Genomic DNA, 19,261 nt, shown 5'->3' with positions numbered 1-19,261 from the left:
GGAAGTTGCCTAATAATTATGCACACCTGATATAGGGTGTTGATGTCATTAGACCACACCCCTTCTCATTACAGAGATGCACATCACCTAATATGCTTAATTGGTAGTAGGCTTTGGAGTAAGACAACATGCATAAAAAGATGGTCAAAATACTCATTTGCCTAATAATTCTGCACTCCCTGTATATGGCTGTAAATAAAGGCTGTAATTCTAATTGAATAATTACATCTTAACAATTGTTTTAGATATATATTGAATAATCTGTTGATTACTATATATGGTTTTAAGCAATAGTTAATAAAATAATTGAATAATTAACTCTTTACAACTTTAATAATTTACATGGTTAGAAACTATCGGCTAGATCACGAGTTCTGCGTTAGCCTTAAAAAGCAGCGTTGAGAGTTCCCAAGGATGCTTTTTAACGCCCGCTGGTATTACAAGTCCTGCAGGTACAGGTGTACCTCTCACTTTTCTTCCGCGACTCGAGGCTACCGCAAATCCTCTTATGTCATTTGCGTATCCTATCTTTTTAATGGGATTTGCCTAACGCTGGTATTATGAGTCTTGGAAGAAGTGAGCGGTAGACCCTCTCCTGTCAAGACGCCTACCGCATTTGAAAGTCAGTAGTTAAGAGTTTTATGGGCTAACGCCGGAACATAAAGCTCTTAACTAAAGTGCTAAAAAGTACACTAACACCCATAAACTACCTATTAACCCCTAAACCGAGGCCACCCCACATCGCAAACACTTAAATACATTATTTTAACCCCTAATCTGCCGACCGGACATCGCCGCCACTTTAATAAATGTATTAACCCCTAAACTGCCGCACTCCCATCTCACAAACACTAGTTAATTTTATTAACCCCTAATCTGCCGTCCCTAACATCGCCAACACCTACCTACATTTATTAACCCCTAATCTGCCGCACCCAACGTCGCCACTTCTATATTAAATGTATTAACCCCTAAACCTAAGTCTAACCCTAACCCCCTCCTAACTTAAATCTAATTTAAATAAATATAAATAAAATTACTATCATTAATTACATTATTCCTATTTAAAACTAAATACTTACCTATAAAATAAACCCTAATATAGCTACAATATAGCCAATAGTTACATTATAGCTATTTTAGGATTTATTTTTATTTTACAGGGACTTTGTATTTATTTTAACTAGGTACAATAGTTATTAAATAGTTATTAACTATTTAATAGCTACCTAGCTAAAATAAATACAAATTGACCTGTAAAATAAATCCTAACCTAAATTACAATTACACCTAACACTACACTATAATTAAACTAATTACCTAAACTAACTACAATTAATTACAATTAAATTAAATAAACTAAATTACGGAGAAAACCCCCCCACTAAATTACAAAAAATAAAAAAAAAGAATTACAAGAATTTTAAACTAATTACACCTACTCTAATCCCCTAATAAAATAAAAAAGCCCCCCAAAATAATAAAATTCCCTATACTAAATTACAAATAGCCCTTAAAAGGGCCTTTTGCGGGGCATTGCCCCAAAGTAATCAGCTCTTTTACCTGCAAAAAAAATACAATACCCCCACAACATTACAACCCACCACCCACACACCCCTACTCTAAAACCCACCCAATCCCCCCTTAAAAAAACACTAACCCCCTGAAGATCACCCTACCTTGAGCCGTCTTCACCCAGCCGGGCACAAGTGGTCCTCCATACGGCAGAAGTCTTCATCCGATCCGGGCAGAAGAGGTCCTCCAGACGGCAGAAGGCTTCATCCAGGCGGCATCTTCTTTCTTCATCCTTCCGGAGCGGGTCCATCTTCAATCCAGCAGACGCGGAGCATCCTCTTCAAACAAAGTCCTAACGAAGAATGAAGGTTCCTTTAAATGACGTCATCCAAGATGGCGTCCCTTGAATTCCGATTGGCTGATAGAATCCTATCAGCCAATCGGAATTAAGGTAGGAAAAATCCTATTGGCTGATGTGATTGGAACAGCCAATAGAATACAAGGTCAATCCTATTGGCTGATTGGATCGGCAAATCGGATTGAACTTCAATCCGATTGGCTGATTAAATCAGCCAATAGGATTTTTCCTACCTTAATTCCGATTGGCTGATAGGATTGTTTTAAGTGAGCGGTCAAAAAAAAAATGCTTGTTAAAAAAAGGCTTGTTAGCACCGCAGGGCTCTACCGACAAAACTCTCTAGCCGTATATATCCACGATATATGGCAATGAACAATTGTTGAGATGTAATGCTTCAATCATTGAATTACCCATTATTTATCACTATATATAGTTTAAAAACTATTGCTTACAAACTATGTATAATTAAACAAAACAATTTACTTTCAACTTGTAAATACATGCAAAATAAGTTAGCGCACCACTTGTAATCTAGACCTAAATGTGATTCAAGTATAAGCTGCACTGAATTTTTTAAACAGATTAATTTTTGACACGGCTGAAGACAAATTTTACTCTCTCATTTTTACAATCATCATATTATTTCAGTTAAATATAGGAAGAACTCTACTGGCAACACTGCAAATATTATTTTATAGAAAATAAATACTTGTGGAGCTTCACAAATCTCTCAATGACTTTTTTTGAGGAAGTTATCATTTCATGTTGCTATGTTTATGTGCTAGAAATGGATTGCAATCAGTAGGACAGGGTGTATTATTTTGTTTGTGTCCTTGTGCAAAGTATAATGCCCAATCTAAAATGTATGATTAAATATTTTAGTCAAACCATCTTCAAATGGTCAAAACTTGTTTAGTAAACCCTATGCTTTCAATGGACAGAGCAGGGAGCTAAGTGCCATGCTTGAACATATTCCAAAATACCGCTGTAAAACTGAGAGATTTTTTTAGACTTGGTAATGGTAAACCATTATTAATAGTTTAGCAAATAACTACATAAAGAACTCTACTGTTTGCACACTATCATCTTTGCACACGCTTGACTTAGTGCTAAAGCGATATCTCACATGAATTTTACTGTGTGCCCTCATAGAAATCTTTTAGGTGACGGATGTTAGTTTGCTCTAGAATATTGCTTAAATGATAAAATTATAAAAAAAATTACTTTGTACTTGTAATATGAGGATAAAAATAGGAGTGCTATTGATTGAGCTCAAGTTATGTTAACGCACATTAACAATAATAAATTTCTGCTCCCATTGAAATCTAGGCCTATGTTTTTTTGAGAAAGCAATTACGTTTGCTTTCTTTTTTGTTCAGAAATCTATATGGTTCTTCACTCAAATAATAATTGTAGAGAACAGCTGCTGAACAGTATTTACTATTTCTTTTATAACTTTAGATTAATATTATCTGTGTTTAGTCTTTTTATCAAAGTAAACCAAATATTGCCCCTATATTAAAGGGACAGTCTAGTCTAAAAAAACTTTAATTATTCAGATAGGGCATGGAATTTTAAACAATTTTCCAAATTTTTTTATCACCAATTTTGCTTTGTTCTCTTGGTATTCTTAGTTGAAAGCTAAACCTAGGAGGTTCATATGCTAATTTTTAAGCCCTTGAAGGCTGCCTCTTCTCTCAGGGCATTTTGATAGTTTTTCACCACTAGAGGGTGTTAGTTCATGTGTGTCATATAGATAACACTGTGCTCACGTACGTGGAGTTTCTATGAGCCAGCACTGATTGATTAAAATACATGCCTGTCAAAAGAACTGAAATAAAGGGGCAGTTTGCAGAGGCTTGGATACAAGATAAACACAGAGGTAAAAAGTGTATTTATATAACTGTGTTGGTTATGCAAAACTAGGGAATGGGGAATAAAGGGATTATCTGTTTTATAAAACAATACAAATTCTGGTGTAGACTGTCTCTTTAACAATTAACTATGGTTCAAAAATATTGATACACCTAATATTAACAAAACACTCACGTGTGAACAGATTTAGCATGTCAGATATGATCTAAATACATCTCTTATAACTCATTTATTTTCCTGAATTTCTTTCCCTCAGAACGTTAAGTGGAATTTAAAGAAACACTAAACACCTTATAATTACAGGACATTTCCATTGTATTAATGTAATTAACATAATTACTGCTGTCTCTAGTAAATTTAATGAAAAGCATCTCATCATCAACTGGTACAATTCCTGTTTTTGAAGGTCTCACAATAAAACTGTGCATTATATTGCCCAGAATAATCAACTACCTCAATTCTATAAACAAGAAACAATATTAAATGCTCTGCAATAATACTATACAACTGTATAGAAATACATTTTATAGTATGGGATAACATTACCTGTGTTATTTCAGCTACAGTGATTGCTTTAGCAAGGGAATTATTTCTTGATGATTATGGTAGAATGGCATTTTGTACTATGGTCTTCAAGTTAAGACATTTTTAACTCATTCAGAACATTGATCTTACTTTTAGTTAAATTAACTGCACCTGCCTAACACATTGGCCCAAAGGGATCATTTGCAGAGTCATTAAAGACAAGTTTGCCAGTGAAAGCACTCAAGTTTTCTAAAAATATTTTTTACTCAATAGGAGTAAATATCTCATGCACTTTGTATTTTGTATTTTACACAACAAATTAAAATGTCTTGATTTAAATTTGTATTTATAACTACATTGCAGTACATCAAATGTAAAATACACATTCTAAAGAGCATACAATTCTAATTTTTGTTAGTACTAAAATCAATGGATATAGAACAGAGTTCTCTTCTCAACTTCAGTTATCATATTTATTCCATTTTTAAGCAAAAAGTTATTTGCTAATAATATGCAATTAAACATAACTTCCCCTACGTTCATTAACAAAAAGCAAATTTATTGTCTGATTTACTCCTAGATCAGAGGACTAACACAGTCAGTTAACTGTGAGAATTTGTATACAACACTTTCATAGAATATTCAAGCATGGACATTAAAGTGAAATACATGTCTAATACCCTGTTTATATTTTGATCAATCAATCCTATAGAATACTGAGCAAAAGTGTTTAAATAATTTGATAAAATAAATTGAAATGCCTTTTCCTTGTATTTGCTACAGAAATGCTATCTGTCTGTATGTCTATCTATCTATCTATCTATCTATAACCCCTTTGATGCGCATGACGAGGTGTGTTCTCGCCATGTGCATTGCTACCTGTAGGAGCATGATGAGCCTTTCTTGTAATGCAGGGGTATAAGCCGATCAAACACTGTTTTCGGTGATCACCCTCACTACAGGCCAGAGTTTATTGGTGGCCTAGTGGGCGGCATTCCCAGTCTTCATGATAATGCCAGTGACATCACCACATATGCAAGTGTTGATGTAACCGCATACGCAAGTGGTGATGTCACAAGGGGGGCTGAACAAGGATACATACCAGTAGCTGCAAGGGAACTGGATGGGGGTGGATTTTCAAACCCCTCAATCTCCGTTCCCTTAGCAGCTACAAACCTACAAGATATAAATATAATTGTGTTATATTGGGAATCTGATGGGCCTGCTGAAAAAAAGCAATATATCATTTGTGTGGTTCATTTACTGAGATTTGACTTACAATAGGGTTTAACTGTAGGTAGCAAAAAAAGCTCACAATTGGCTCAGCACTGGGGTGTAAAAAAAAAAGGCTTAGCAGTGAAAGGGTTAAAATGCAATATTATAAAAAAAAAATATTGTAAACAAATGTATAGCATTCAGAAAGTATACACTGGAATGCTACAATCAATCAACTTCAGTGAGGACTCATTTAAACTTGAATACTTGAAAAATAATCTTATTATTAAAAATGAATATTTTATTATCTATTTACAAATAATTGATTTTAAAAATTATTTTGATTAAATATTTCTTATTCCATGATACAGTAGAATAGCTTAAAAAATACAAGAAGACAATTTTAATTAATCATCTTTAAATGTCATTCATATTTCTTGGAACATTAGGCTTTTCCTAAATAAAATATTGGTTAAAAAAAACAGAAAAACAAATAAACTGCCTGGTATAAGCATGGTAGGAGTTAAATATAGTAACAGATGTCAGATTGACACAAGAATTAACACCCCCCCCCCATGTTAAATTCTCCACTACAATACCTCTCTATACCAATTAACCTTCAATATCCACCAATGCTCAGTATCATTAACCCATGACAACATTCTCCTATAATAATTGCAATAAATTGGGTAAAGCCATTACTCATAATCAGCACACATGCCTCTTCTATGTTCTCCAGTGCAAGCACCCTACTAAAGAACTTTCCTATATTACACCATTGTGCAAACGACCACCCATAATAAAGAATTAATATTATTCTGAAAGGATTTCCAATACTAAAATATCCCTTAATGAAGAAATTCTTGCTCAACTAATTCTATTAACTTTAATGTTTCATATCATGCTGTGATATCATATTTTTTCTTTCTTGATTAATTGATTCCCTTGTTCCTCATTCCCCACTGCTTTGTCAGGATGAACTGGAGTAATGCCATGTAGCTCTAAATAAAATCATAAATAATTAAAGTTAAAAATAATATATTTTAACATAATTGTGTTCAATTATTTACCAATTTTGGTTTAAATGGCTACTTTAATTTAAAAATCACCTAATAGGATTTGTTCATCAAAATAAGACCCAGGATAATTTCTGACTTTTAAAACGTGATTGATAAAGAAGGGTGGAATACTCTTAAAGGGACATTAAACACTAAATAAATGCCAGTTAGAATGATGCATTCAAAGAAAAGATTAGTCTGAGAATACCATGTAGATTAATTTTTTAAAGTTTTGTTAGGTGTTTAAATATTGACAAAATAAATTTAAAGTTTAAGTGTCTATAAAACAATGGAAGTTGCCATGTTGTATCTTAGGTTACCTTCTCTGCTGTGGACAATTAGGGACAGTTATAAATAAGTTACTAGAGTGTGCAGCCAATGGCTGTGTGGAATTCTCCACTTCCATATCTAACTGTAACTGAAATGCTCACAATTTCAAAATGGAATAACAGTAAAAGTGGACAAAATGAATAATTAAACTTTTTTATTTTATTTATATATATATATATATATATATATATATATATATATATATATATATATATATATATATATATATATATATATATATATACAGGGAGTGCAGAATTATTAGACAAGTTGTATTTTTGAGGATTAATTTTATTATTGAACAACAACCATGTTCTCAATGAACCCAAAAAACTCATTAATATCAAAGCTGAATAGTTTTGGAAGTAGTTTTTAGTTTGTTTTTAGTTATAGCTATTTTTGGGGGATATCTGTGTGTGCAGGTGACTATTACTGTGCATAATTATTAGGCAACTTAACAAAAAACAAATATATACCCATTTCAATTATTTATTTTTACCAGTGAAACCAATATAACATCTTAACATTCACAAATATACATTTCTGACATTCAAAAACAATACAAAAACAAATCAGTGACCAATATAGCCACCTTTCTTTGCAAGGACACTCAAAAGCCTGCCATCCATGGATTCTGTCAGTGTTTTGGTGTACTGTTTTCCCTCCTTGTAAATCTCACATTTGATGATGGACCACAGGTTCTCAATGGGGTTCAGATCAGGTGAACAAGGAGGCCATGTCATTAGATTTTCTTCTTTTATACCCTTTCTTGCCAGCCACGCTGTGGAGTACTTGGACGCGTGTGATGGAGCATTGTCCTGCATGAAAATCATGTTTTTCTTGAAGGATGCAGACTTCTTCCTGTACCACTGCTTGAAGAAGGTGTCTTCCAGAAACTGGCAGTAGGACTGGGAGTTGAGCTTGACTCCATCCTCAACCCGAAAAGGCCCCACAAGCTCATCTTTGATGATACCAGCCCAAACCAGTACTCCACCTCCACCTTGCTGGCGTCTGAGTTGGACTGGAGCTCTCTGCCCTTTACCAATCCAGCCACAGGCCCATCCATCTGGCCCATCAAGACTCACTCTCATTTCATCAGTCCATAAAACCTTAGAAAAATCAGTCTTGAGATATTTCTTGGCCCAGTCTTGACGTTTCAGCTTGTGTGTCTTGTTCAGTGGTGGTCGTCTTTCAGCCTTTCTTACCTTGGCCATGTCTCTGAGTATTGCACACCTTGTGCTTTTGGGCACTCCAGTGATGTTGCAGCTCTGAAATATGGCCAAACTGGTGGCAAGTGGCATCTTGGCAGCTGCACGCTTGACTTTTCTCAGTTCATGGGCAGTTATTTTGCGCCTTGGTTTTTCCACACGCTTCTTGCGACCCTGTTGACTATTTTGAATGAAACACTTGATTGTTCGATGATCACGCTTCAGAAGCTTTGCAATTTTAAGAGTGCTGCATCCCTCTGCAAGATATCTCACTATTTTTGACTTTTCTGAGCCTGTCAAGTCCTTCTTTTGACCCATTTTACCAAAGGAAAGGAAGTTGCCTAATAATTATGCACACCTGATATAGGGTGTTGATGTCATTAGACCACACCCCTTCTCATTACAGAGATGCACATCACCTAATATGCTTAATTGGTAGTAGGCTTTCAAGCCTATACAGCTTGGAGTAAGACAACATGCATAAAGAGGATGATGTGGTCAAAATACTAATTTGCCTAATAATTCTGCACTCCCTGTATATATATATATATATATATATATATATATATATATATATATATATATATATATGTGTGATTTATCATTTTATATTACCATCTTAAAGTGTTTAATGTCGTTTTAAGGGTAATATTTTTGTTAGAATTGTCCAAATGAATGGATTTGTAGTTGAAATTTGTTGAAAGAGTGATTATGTGCCATGCCTTGGATTGGACATACTTGAAAACGAGAGAAATCTCAATGTATCCTTCCTGGTAAAATATTTTTATAAATAAATAAATCATAGAAGATGATTATCATTGCTTAATAAACATGGGGTGCGTTAACTGGCTTAGAGTTTATTGTAACAGTTATCATGATAGTTTAGGAGACATTGTGTTGGGGTTGGATTTATTGTAGTAGTTGTAAAGCGCTAGTCATGTTTTATGTACCCCTTGCTCATGTTCTTAGAGCTATTAAATATGGTAGCACTTTACAAATAAATGATAATAATAATATAAAATATTTTGATATGTTTAGAATACTAAAAAAGTATATGTTTAATTTTATAAATATATTGGTAAAATATTTTTTAGAAATATCAGGGCCCTATTTTCCTGGAAAACTAGATCAAATGGGACCCATTTATAAAGCTAAAAGATCAGCTTTGGGACCCCAACATTTCAGGCTTGCACAAATGAGCCTGAAACACTAGGTAGATAATCCCTTTATTACCCATCCTCCAGTGTGGCATAACCATCACGGTTATATTAATATACTTTTGACCTCTGTGTTTACCTTGTAACTAAGCCTCTGTAGATTCCCTTCTTATCTCAGACTTGCATTTTAGCCAATTAGTGCCCTCTTATAAGTAACTCCACAATGTTAGCCCATACAGTTTTTTTTTTTTTTTTTAAAATAGATTGTTTTCCTTATTTTTAAATAACATTGCTCTGAATTTCAGACTTCTAACCAAGCCCCAAAGTTTTAGGAGAATACCAACGTATACCTACTCCAGCTTGCTTCTGTTTGTGTAAAGGGTCTTTTTATATGCAAAGGAAGAGGGAGGGGGGTGTCTGCTATTTCCCACTTGCAGTGGTGTTCCAGTAACCTTTTAAACAGAGCTAAACTGGAAGCTTCTAAGTAAGTTTTTAAATGGTTTTATACTGGATTTTTTTATCAGTATCTGTGCATATTATTATTTATAGTAGTGTCTATTTCATGCAGTTATATGAAAATTGGTGATAACTATCCCTTCAAGATAAGAGGCTGCCTTCAAGGGCTTAACAATTAGCATATGAGACTAACTAGGTATAGCTTTCAACAAAGAATACCAAGAGAACAAAGCAAATTTGATGATCAAAGTAAATTGGAAAGTTGTTTAAAATTGCATACCCTATCTGAATCATGAATGTTTAATTTTGACTAGACTGTCCATTTAAGACTGCTGCTACTTAACATCTCTACCACCTAAAATGTGGTTGAGTGAAATCAGATCTGCAGGGTCAGTCTTGTCCGTCTGGCCACCAGTAAATGGGGCCCAATACATTTTCAAGTTTGTACTATGAGGCCTATTTATCAAATTTCTGTCGGACCTGATCGGACAGTGCAGATCAGGTCTGACAGACATCGCTGAATGCGGCGAGCAATACGCTCTCCATATTCAGCATTGCACCAGCAGCTCTTGTTATTGACCGCCAGCAGGGAGGTGTCAATCAACCCGATCGTACTCGATTGGGTTGAATTGTGGCAATTGTGAATTGTGTCGATTCCTGTCCGCCAGCTCAGAGCAGACGGACAGGGTTATGGAGTAGCGGTCTTCATAACTGCTGTGCTCCATATGGAGCTTGATAAATGGGCCTCTATATCTGATACCTCACTACCTGTCCCCTTGACTCTATCCCATCACAGATGCTTGCCTCCCTCTCTTCTACCCTTAGCCCTATACTCACACACATTTTCAACCTCTCTCAGCACCAGTATATTTCCCTTATCTCTGAAACATGCACTGGTCACACCTATCCTCAAAAAAACCTTCTCTTGATCCAACCTCCCCATCCAACTACCGCCCTATTTCCCTACTCCCTCTTGCCTCAAAGCTTCTTGAAAAGCTAGTATACTGTATGCACGCATATCCCATTTCTGACATTAAACTCCCTCCTCAACCCACTGCAATCTGGATTTTGTCCCCATCACTCCACAGAGACAGCAATAATTTATGTTACTAACAACCCACTTACAGCAAAATCAAAAGGCCACTTCTCTCTGCATATCCTCCTTGATCTGTCCGCAGCCTTTGATACTGTTGGCCACCCTCTTTTGCTCCCAACCCTCCAATCCTTTTGGCATTTGTGACACAGCCCTCTTGTGGTTCTCTTCCTACCTGTCAAACCGTACCTTTAGTTTAGACTTCTCTGGGGCTTCCTCTGCCCCATATACACTTTCTGTTGGGGTATTGCAAGGCTCTGTCCTCGGTCCCCTTCTCTTCTCAATCTACACGTCATCATTAGGTTCCCTAATAAAGTGCCACGGGTTCCAATATCATTTGTATGCCGACAACACCCAAATCTACTTCTCTGTACCAGACCTATCTCCTTCCTTGATAACCCATGTCACTAACTGTCTTTCTCATATCTCTTCCTGGATGTCCTCTCACTACCTCAAGCTAAATCTCTCCAAAACTGAGCTCCCTTTCCCCACCCTTTCTTCCAAAATCTCCATCCCTAATCTCTCCATCATTTCCCCTACCCCACATGCCCGATGTCTTGGGGTCACACTTGACTCAGATCTTTCTTTCACTCCTTAAAAACATCTCTAAAATTTAACATTTCCTTACACAAGATACAACTAAGATTTCAATTCACTCTCTCATTATTTCCTGCCTTAATTACTGCAACTGTTTCAGCCCCTTCCAGGCCATTATCAAGGGGCTGAAATGCGTTGCTCTATTAGTCTTGTATTTTAATAAAACGTTTTACCCTATTTCTGCTGTTGGTGTATATAAGTCACTGAAGTCATACTTAAGCTACTACTTTTAGCTGGTTTTGAGCGTCTGTAGTATGCTAACACAAGGGGCGATATAGTGGTCTTAAGACTGGAACATTAGGTCCCTCCATTCATTGGCCGTCAGCGTGAGGAACCTTCCAGGTCCACTTGTGGGACTCTACACTAAAGTATCCACCACAGTGAATCTTTATCTTGGAGAACGGCTCCAGTTTCTTTCTTTCCCAATACACGGACTGTGTTTTTTCATTTTGTGTTTTTCATTTTGTTATTTTTTATATACTTCTTGCATACTTTTTTGAAAGTTTTTATATACTTTTTTGATACTTTATGCCAAGATTACGTAGGTTGTTTATTGCATTGAATTTCGAATGTATTGCTTTCATTATATATTTTAGATTGTATGTTATATACTATGTATCATTAAATCTTTTTAACATTGTTGCCTAGGAAAGTTTGGATTAATATCCGACATAGATATACATCTGTGGTCTAGTAATTTAAACTCAATCTATTTTCTCTCTATAACCTTTAGCCTTTTAGGGGTGCAGTGGTTTCCATGTGTATAGCTTTATTTATTTGAAGTATACCTTATGTTTTTCCTATAACATGTTAAACTCTTAGGGGAGAGTTTATAACCACTGCTACAAGGTTACAGCTCTAGCCATTTCCCTAATAAGTATCTCAGATTCTAACATATAATTTGGACCTCATATTGACAAACTATTGTCCAAACAGTACCATAAAATTTCAGCCCTTTTAGCAATAAATCATGTCTAAATTTTAAGGTTAGGAAATGTATTGTCGAACAAATGTTGATCCTAGCAATCAATTACAGGGATGTTTTGTATTCGTCTGCACCTCAGATCCATCTAAGTAAACTTGCAGCTGTATATGTCTCATTATGCCTATCTCTAGATACTTTTCTTCACCACTCTTGCCTTGTCTATAACCACTTTTCTGAGAAACACCATCTCTACCTGAGCAGTATGCTCACCCCTGCTCCCCACTCCCTCTGTAACTTAAGGTCCTCTTTTTCCACAGTGCTCTCAATTTCCCATTACAATCATGAAGCTTATGTAATGGGAAATTGGAATGTGGAATAACCTCGTGGAAACCAACAAATCATCCAGCAACCTGAGATCCTTGAATAAAACAAAATCTCTCTATCTTTACAAAGTAATCAATCTTTTAAAGATTATGAATTATAAAAAGACCTATCTATCTGTGTTTGTGTATAGCTATGTAAAAATGTAACTATTTGTGTACTGTATTGCTGGCATATCCCAGGACATACTTAAAAAGGAGAGAAATCTTAATGTATTTGTTTCCTGTTTTATAATAATTTTTACTAATGACTGTTGCATGATACACGGGACAAAACAAAATCTGCTGCTCATTTGAAAATCAGACTAAGTGCTATTGTTTTGCCTTTTTATTATGCATGTATTGATTATGCAATGCTGTAGAATTTAATGGACAGTCAAGTCCAAAATAAACTTTTATGATTCAAATAGGGCATGTAATTTTAAACAATTTTCCAATTTATTTTTATCACCAATTTTGCTTTGTTCTCTTGCTATTCTTAGTTGAAAGCTAAACCTAGGTAGGCTCATATGCTAATTTCTTAGACCTTGAAGGCCGCCTCTTATGTGAATACATTTTGACAGTTTTTCACCACTAGAGGGTGTTAGTTCATGTGTGTCATATAGATAACATTGAGTTCATGCATGTGAAGTTGCCTAGGAGTAAGCACTGATTGGCTAAAATGGAAGTCTGTAAAAAGAACTGAAATAAGGGGGAAGTTTGCAGAGGCTTAGACACAAGGTAATCACAAAGGTAAAATGTGTATTAGTATAACTGTGTTGGTTATGCAAAACTGAGGAATGGGTAATAAAGGTTTTATCTACCTTTTAAACAACAAAAATTCTGGTGTTGTCTGTCTCTTTAAGTAGTCCAGTTATACATGCAAGTTGTAGCATGTGTCGCTGAAAATCAGTTGGAGTATTGTGTGCCTTTAAACAAGAATTTTGAAAACACAAGCAGATATATATATGTTTACATTTGAAACTTCTGTGTCCATTTTGTTTTGTAAATAAAAAAAAAGCTGAAAGGAAGTTAGCTCCAAGCCTTCAAACCAAATGAACTATTATGTAACTACAAAGAACACATAAAAAAGACTACAGGCATTGTCAGTCTGATTGTCATTTCCTTAAACATATCATTCCTCTCAAGCACACATAGCATTCATGCTTACTTAATCAGGCTACTGGAAATAAACAAATATTATTATGTCACCCAGATACTGCAGAAGTCTATCCTACCAACAACATTCTGTCACAGGACACAGCATCTTCCTCCATCTGGTGAGTAGTCGCACATTCAATAAATGCTCAACATCAAGACATTCATGAGATTGGAGATGGCTCCAAAACAACAATTTATACATCTGTCAAAAGTCACTTCTCCTTGTAATCTCTACCATTCTGGATACAGTTTGCAAACAAATAGCCTTATACACTAGAGGTGTGAGCGGGAATTTTTTTAGCTCTTCCAAATTTCCGGAAACAAATATTTGGAGAATTTAGTTTCCTATAATATTCATTGCTCATGTAATTCATTACACAAATGTAAATGTTCAGAAGCTACAGGTGAAAAAGTTCACCTGTAGCTATATACTAACCTTCAGTGTGCTGGAGAGCTGTGCTATCCCACTCCTCTTCTTCACAGAGCCCTGGCCAAGCTAACAGAAGGCTTAGCGCATCAGATTGCAGGACCCGCTCTAAAGAGCTTCTCCTTTTTTGCAGGCCCTGGGAGCTAATTTTTTTATGCGGTAGGGGTTCTGTAAAAAAGAGAGCACAACTCTCCAGCGGGCTAAAGGTAAGTATTTTACCTATTTAAAAAAAAAAAAACGAATACTGCCAAACAAAAAAAAAAAAAAAAAAACGAAATATCTGTGTTTCTTAACGAATTAGCATTAGTTTAGAAACAAATGCACATGCCTATTATGCACTTCTTAGCTCCAAACACCTGCTCTCACACAGGAATGTACACACTTTACATTTTACACAAGGATTTAACAGATTGCTAAGCGATACCTTACAGCCGTTTGTAGTACAAAAACACATTTCTATGTTCTAAAACAAATTGCTACTGACACTTACAATCGGACCCACTTGTCATTATGTGAGCTTTTACCTTTCCTCTTTTGTTTCTTGCAGATACAGCTTTTCCTCATGGCCAAAAAACAAACAAAAACTCCAACACAGTATATCAGAGACAGTTTGCAGAGGTCACCATTTGTAATTTCTGAGCATTCAGACTGGCTTATAACAAAACAACAAGATGTTTCTGATGATGACACTTCCACATTATTTGAAACATTTCTTCATCCAGAGGACATACTATCTAATCCATCTGTAACATTCTAACCAGCCAACTCAAACCCTGATGTGGATATTATTAGTGATTAGCCTACCTGAGGACAGCCTCATCAGAATCCTACATATACTCAACCTGCCAACACAAGACACACTAACATCCTTGACACTGGCTACTCATCTATAACTGTGCAAACATGGAACCTTATGATAAATCAACACATGCAGTTGCTTAATGAAAATTTAAGATCCAATGATTATGAACTTGGTCAAAAATCTAATAAGGGTCTTATACAGACATGCCAGTGCAGTAAATTATCACCTAGATATGGGTTTCAACAGCATAAGATGACTCTAAACAAGAGTCAGTTTGCAGCCCCTCATTAATTAGTTTTGTAAAATCTGTGCAGTGTTATTTAACCAGCGTTACCCATGTTGCATTCTAGGCTCAAGGCCACATCTATGTACTGTAGGAGCTTGCAGGGGATGACAAAAAATAAAAAATCATTGTCTATTTTTGTTTTATACAGTACTATCATATTAACATTATTTTTCGTTATATATGTGAATGTAGTTGCTATATATGTATGACACATATCTCAGGTTTGTGCCTGCATAATGGGATTAGACATCAGGCATCCTTACAAATTATCAATTAGACATGTGCGATTCATTTCGGATCGATTCGGAAATTCGGCCGAATTTCTTAAATTCGGAGATTCGGATCGATTCGAATTTCCGAATTGAAATAGTGCTGAATCTACCGAATAAATCCCAATTAGTTCGGATTCATTCGGTAGATTTGGATGGCCATGGATTATACTAGTATTGTACAGTATATTAGGTTATATCACTCTGCTATGGGTTACACCTAATATACAGTACATAATACTAGTCTAATACACAGCACATCCCACCTAACACATACCGAAATTCCGAATTTCAGAATCGAACCGAAACCAAATCGAACCGAATCCAGCCGAATTTATTCAAATCCGAAACGAATCCGAAACAAATTCATTCAAATTTTTCCAATTCGAATCAATACGAACCGAAATTCGAAAAAAATCTGAATCGAACCGAACCGAAACAAATTTTTTGATCATGCACAAGTCTATTATCAATGTCCAATGTGGATGACATCTCTCCTTTGTGAGTCCTAATTGTACTTGATTGAGCATGGTGCTGCATCTCAATTAAACATACTCATGAAAGTAAGTCATGAAAGACCCTGAACACAATTATTTTATGTGTATGTTTATGTAGTTATGTAGCTTGGTTTTCAATATTTTTGGGCAATATGCCATGTGTATGTCTGTGTAATGTGATACACATTTGTCTTTGTTATATATTTAGTTTAATTATCTAACAATCACTGTTTTGATTTTCTTGATCATAAATACATTTTGTTTGCTACTTTTGGTGTTTAATCAGAAATATTTTTCTATTGTAACATCACCAAATGGGGGTATCTACTTATTCATTTGGTTGGGTATAAGCATCTGACATTTCATCTTAGTAATCTGTTACAAAATGAGGCTTTTAGGCCCTGGGAAACATGAATCTATCAGTAATATGATACATGTGAAGGTGTGGTTATGTATCCTTAGAAGTACTCATGTATGACGGCATTTATCAAATGTGTGTTATTGCTGGTCGATCTATGGTTATTGAGCATTTATCAAGTGCCATTGGTTGAATTTAATGTGTCTATTTTGTTGTGGATTTTTAGTTGATAACTTGTGGTCAGATGATTTGTCATCACCAAAGTCGATGGTGTCCATGCATCATATGGGTGACTTTTCCAATAATCAATATGATCTTTTTCATTATGGACATGGTGTTATCACTTGCATTGTGTTTGCCCTGATGTTGGAAAACACATGTCGGGAGCTGATAAACACAAGATTAGAACCAATCCCACAACACTAATTAGCTTCAGGAATGTTTTAAACCATTACTGCTGCAGAATTGAAGTGGCTACTAGCCCCAGTACTGAGACACAAAAAGGCATTAGCTGGGTAAAGAGAATACTGTCTGCGAAATTACTGAAACTCAAATTCTAAAGCTTGTTATTGCCCAGTAGGTTGTTTATGAATGGGTTTTTAGTAAGTACTTAAAATTGTTGTAAGGTTTTATTTATTACTTTCTTTTACTTTTTTTCACTTGCAGTTTCTGTGGAAACAAACAATGGATAACATGTCAAACAGATTTTGTGACAGATTACCTAAATTGTCAAATTTGTGTTTTACATAGTTAATATTTTCTCACAACTACTGCTAACAGTAATTTATGAGATACTAAGAGGTTCATTTATGCTGAAATCCTAAAATGTAAAGAGACACACTATTACTTGTGTCCATTGAGTAGTCCAATCTAGCCCATTTATTATTTTTTTTAAAAAAGCATATTGAGCTAATTTGTGTTAAATTGATAATGAAGACCAGATATTACATGATACATTTGAAAGCAAAATTGGCAATAACCAATTTGAAAAATCATATGCCTAGATTTAGAGAGTTTTGTCGGTAAAGACCCACGGTGCTAACGCTCCTTTTTTTTTCCAGCGCACCCTTAAGACAACGCTGGTATTTAGAGTTGTCTGAATGGCTGCGTTAGCCTCAGAAAAGGGAGCGTTGAGCATAATTTAGCTCCACTTCAACCCTCAATACCAGCGCTGCTTACGGTAGCGGTAAGATGGAAAAATGTACTCGTGCACGATATCCCCATAGGAAACAATGGGGCTGAGCTGGCTGAAAAAAACCAAGCGTTCAGCTCCTAACGCAGCCCCATTGTTTCCTATGGGGAAACACTTTCTAAGTCTGCACCTAACACCCTAACATGAACCCTGAGTCTAAACACCCCTAACCTTACACTTATTGACCCCTAATCTGCAGCCCCCACTATCGCTGACACCTGCATTTTATTATTAACCCCTAATCTGTCACTCTGGACAACGCCGCAACCTACATTATCGCTATGAACCCCTAATCTACTGCCCCTAACATCGCTGACACCTATATTATATTTATTACCCCCTAATCTGCCCCCCCAATGTCGCCACCACCTACCTACACTTATTAACCCCTAATCTGCTGACCGGACCTCGCCGCCACTATAATAAATGTATTAACCCCTAAACCGCCGCACTCCCACCTCCCAAACACTATAATAAATTGTATTAACCCCTAATCTGCCCTCCCTAACATCGCCGCCACCTGCCTACAATTATTAACCCCTAATCTCACACCCCCAACGTTGCCACTACTATAATAAAGTTATTAACCCCTAAACCTAACCCTAACCCTAACACTCCCCTAAATTAAATATAATTTAAATTAATCTAAATAAATTTACTATAATTAAATAAATTATTCATATTTAAAACTAAATACTTACCTATAAAATAAACCCTAATATAGCTACAATATAACTAATAGTTACATTGTAGCTATTTTAGGATTTATATTTATTTTACAGGCAACTTTGTATTTATTTTAACTAGGTACAATAGCTATTAAATAGTTAATAACTATTTAATAGCTACCTAGTTAAAATAATTACAAAATTACCTGTAAAATAAATCCTAACCTAAGTTACAAATACACCTAACACTACACTATAAATACTATAAATAAATTGATTAAATAAATTACCTACAATTAGCTAAACTAAAATACAATTAAATAAACTAAACTTTAATAAAAAAAAACACACTAAATTACAGAAAATAAAAAAATACAAGAAGTTTAAACTAATTACACCTAATCTAAGCCCCCTAATAAAATAAAAAGCCCCCAAAATAATAAAATGCCCTACCCTATTCTAAATTACAAAGTAATCAGCTCTTTTACCAGCCCTTAAAAGGGCTTTTTGCGGGGCATTGCCCCAAAGTAATCAGCTCTTTTACCTGTAAAAAAAAATACAGCCCCCCCTCAACATTAAAACCCACCACCCACACACCCCTACTCTAACCCACCCAAACCCCCCTTAAATAAACCTAACACTAACCCCCTGAAGATCTCCCTACCTTGAGTCGTCTTCACCCAGTTGAGCCGAATTCTTCATCCAAGCGGAGCAAGAAGAGGTCCTCCATCCGGTAGAAGCCTTCATCCAAGCGGGGCAAGAAGAGGTCCTCCATCTGGTTGAAGTATTCATCCAAGCAGCGTCTTCTATCTTCATCCATCCGGAGCGGAGCGGAGCCATCTTCCATCCAGCCGACGCGGAGCCATCCTCTTCAACCGACGGACTAACGACAAATGACGGTTCCTTTAAGGGACGTCATCCAAGATGGCA

General features: G+C 35.7%; 1 long non-coding RNA gene across 1 annotated transcript in view; it reads left to right on the top strand.

Annotated features, from left to right (window-relative positions):
• Nucleotides 1-16,039, top strand: part of LOC128648762 (uncharacterized) — a 39,252-nt gene extending 23,213 nt beyond the window's left edge. Inside the window, exons 2-3 of the long non-coding RNA XR_008400623.1 lie at nucleotides 13,888-13,951; nucleotides 14,807-16,039. This is a non-coding gene — a long non-coding RNA (uncharacterized LOC128648762). The remainder of the gene's footprint in view (nucleotides 1-13,887; nucleotides 13,952-14,806) is intronic.
• The last annotated feature ends 3,222 nt before the right edge of the window (nucleotides 16,040-19,261 follow it).

Source organism: Bombina bombina, chromosome 2 (assembly GCF_027579735.1).
Source record: "Bombina bombina isolate aBomBom1 chromosome 2, aBomBom1.pri, whole genome shotgun sequence".
Classification (NCBI taxonomy): domain Eukaryota; kingdom Metazoa; phylum Chordata; class Amphibia; order Anura; family Bombinatoridae; genus Bombina; species Bombina bombina.
The sequence above is the reverse complement of the archived record's forward strand: the minus strand, read 5'-3'. Positions and strand labels throughout refer to the sequence as shown.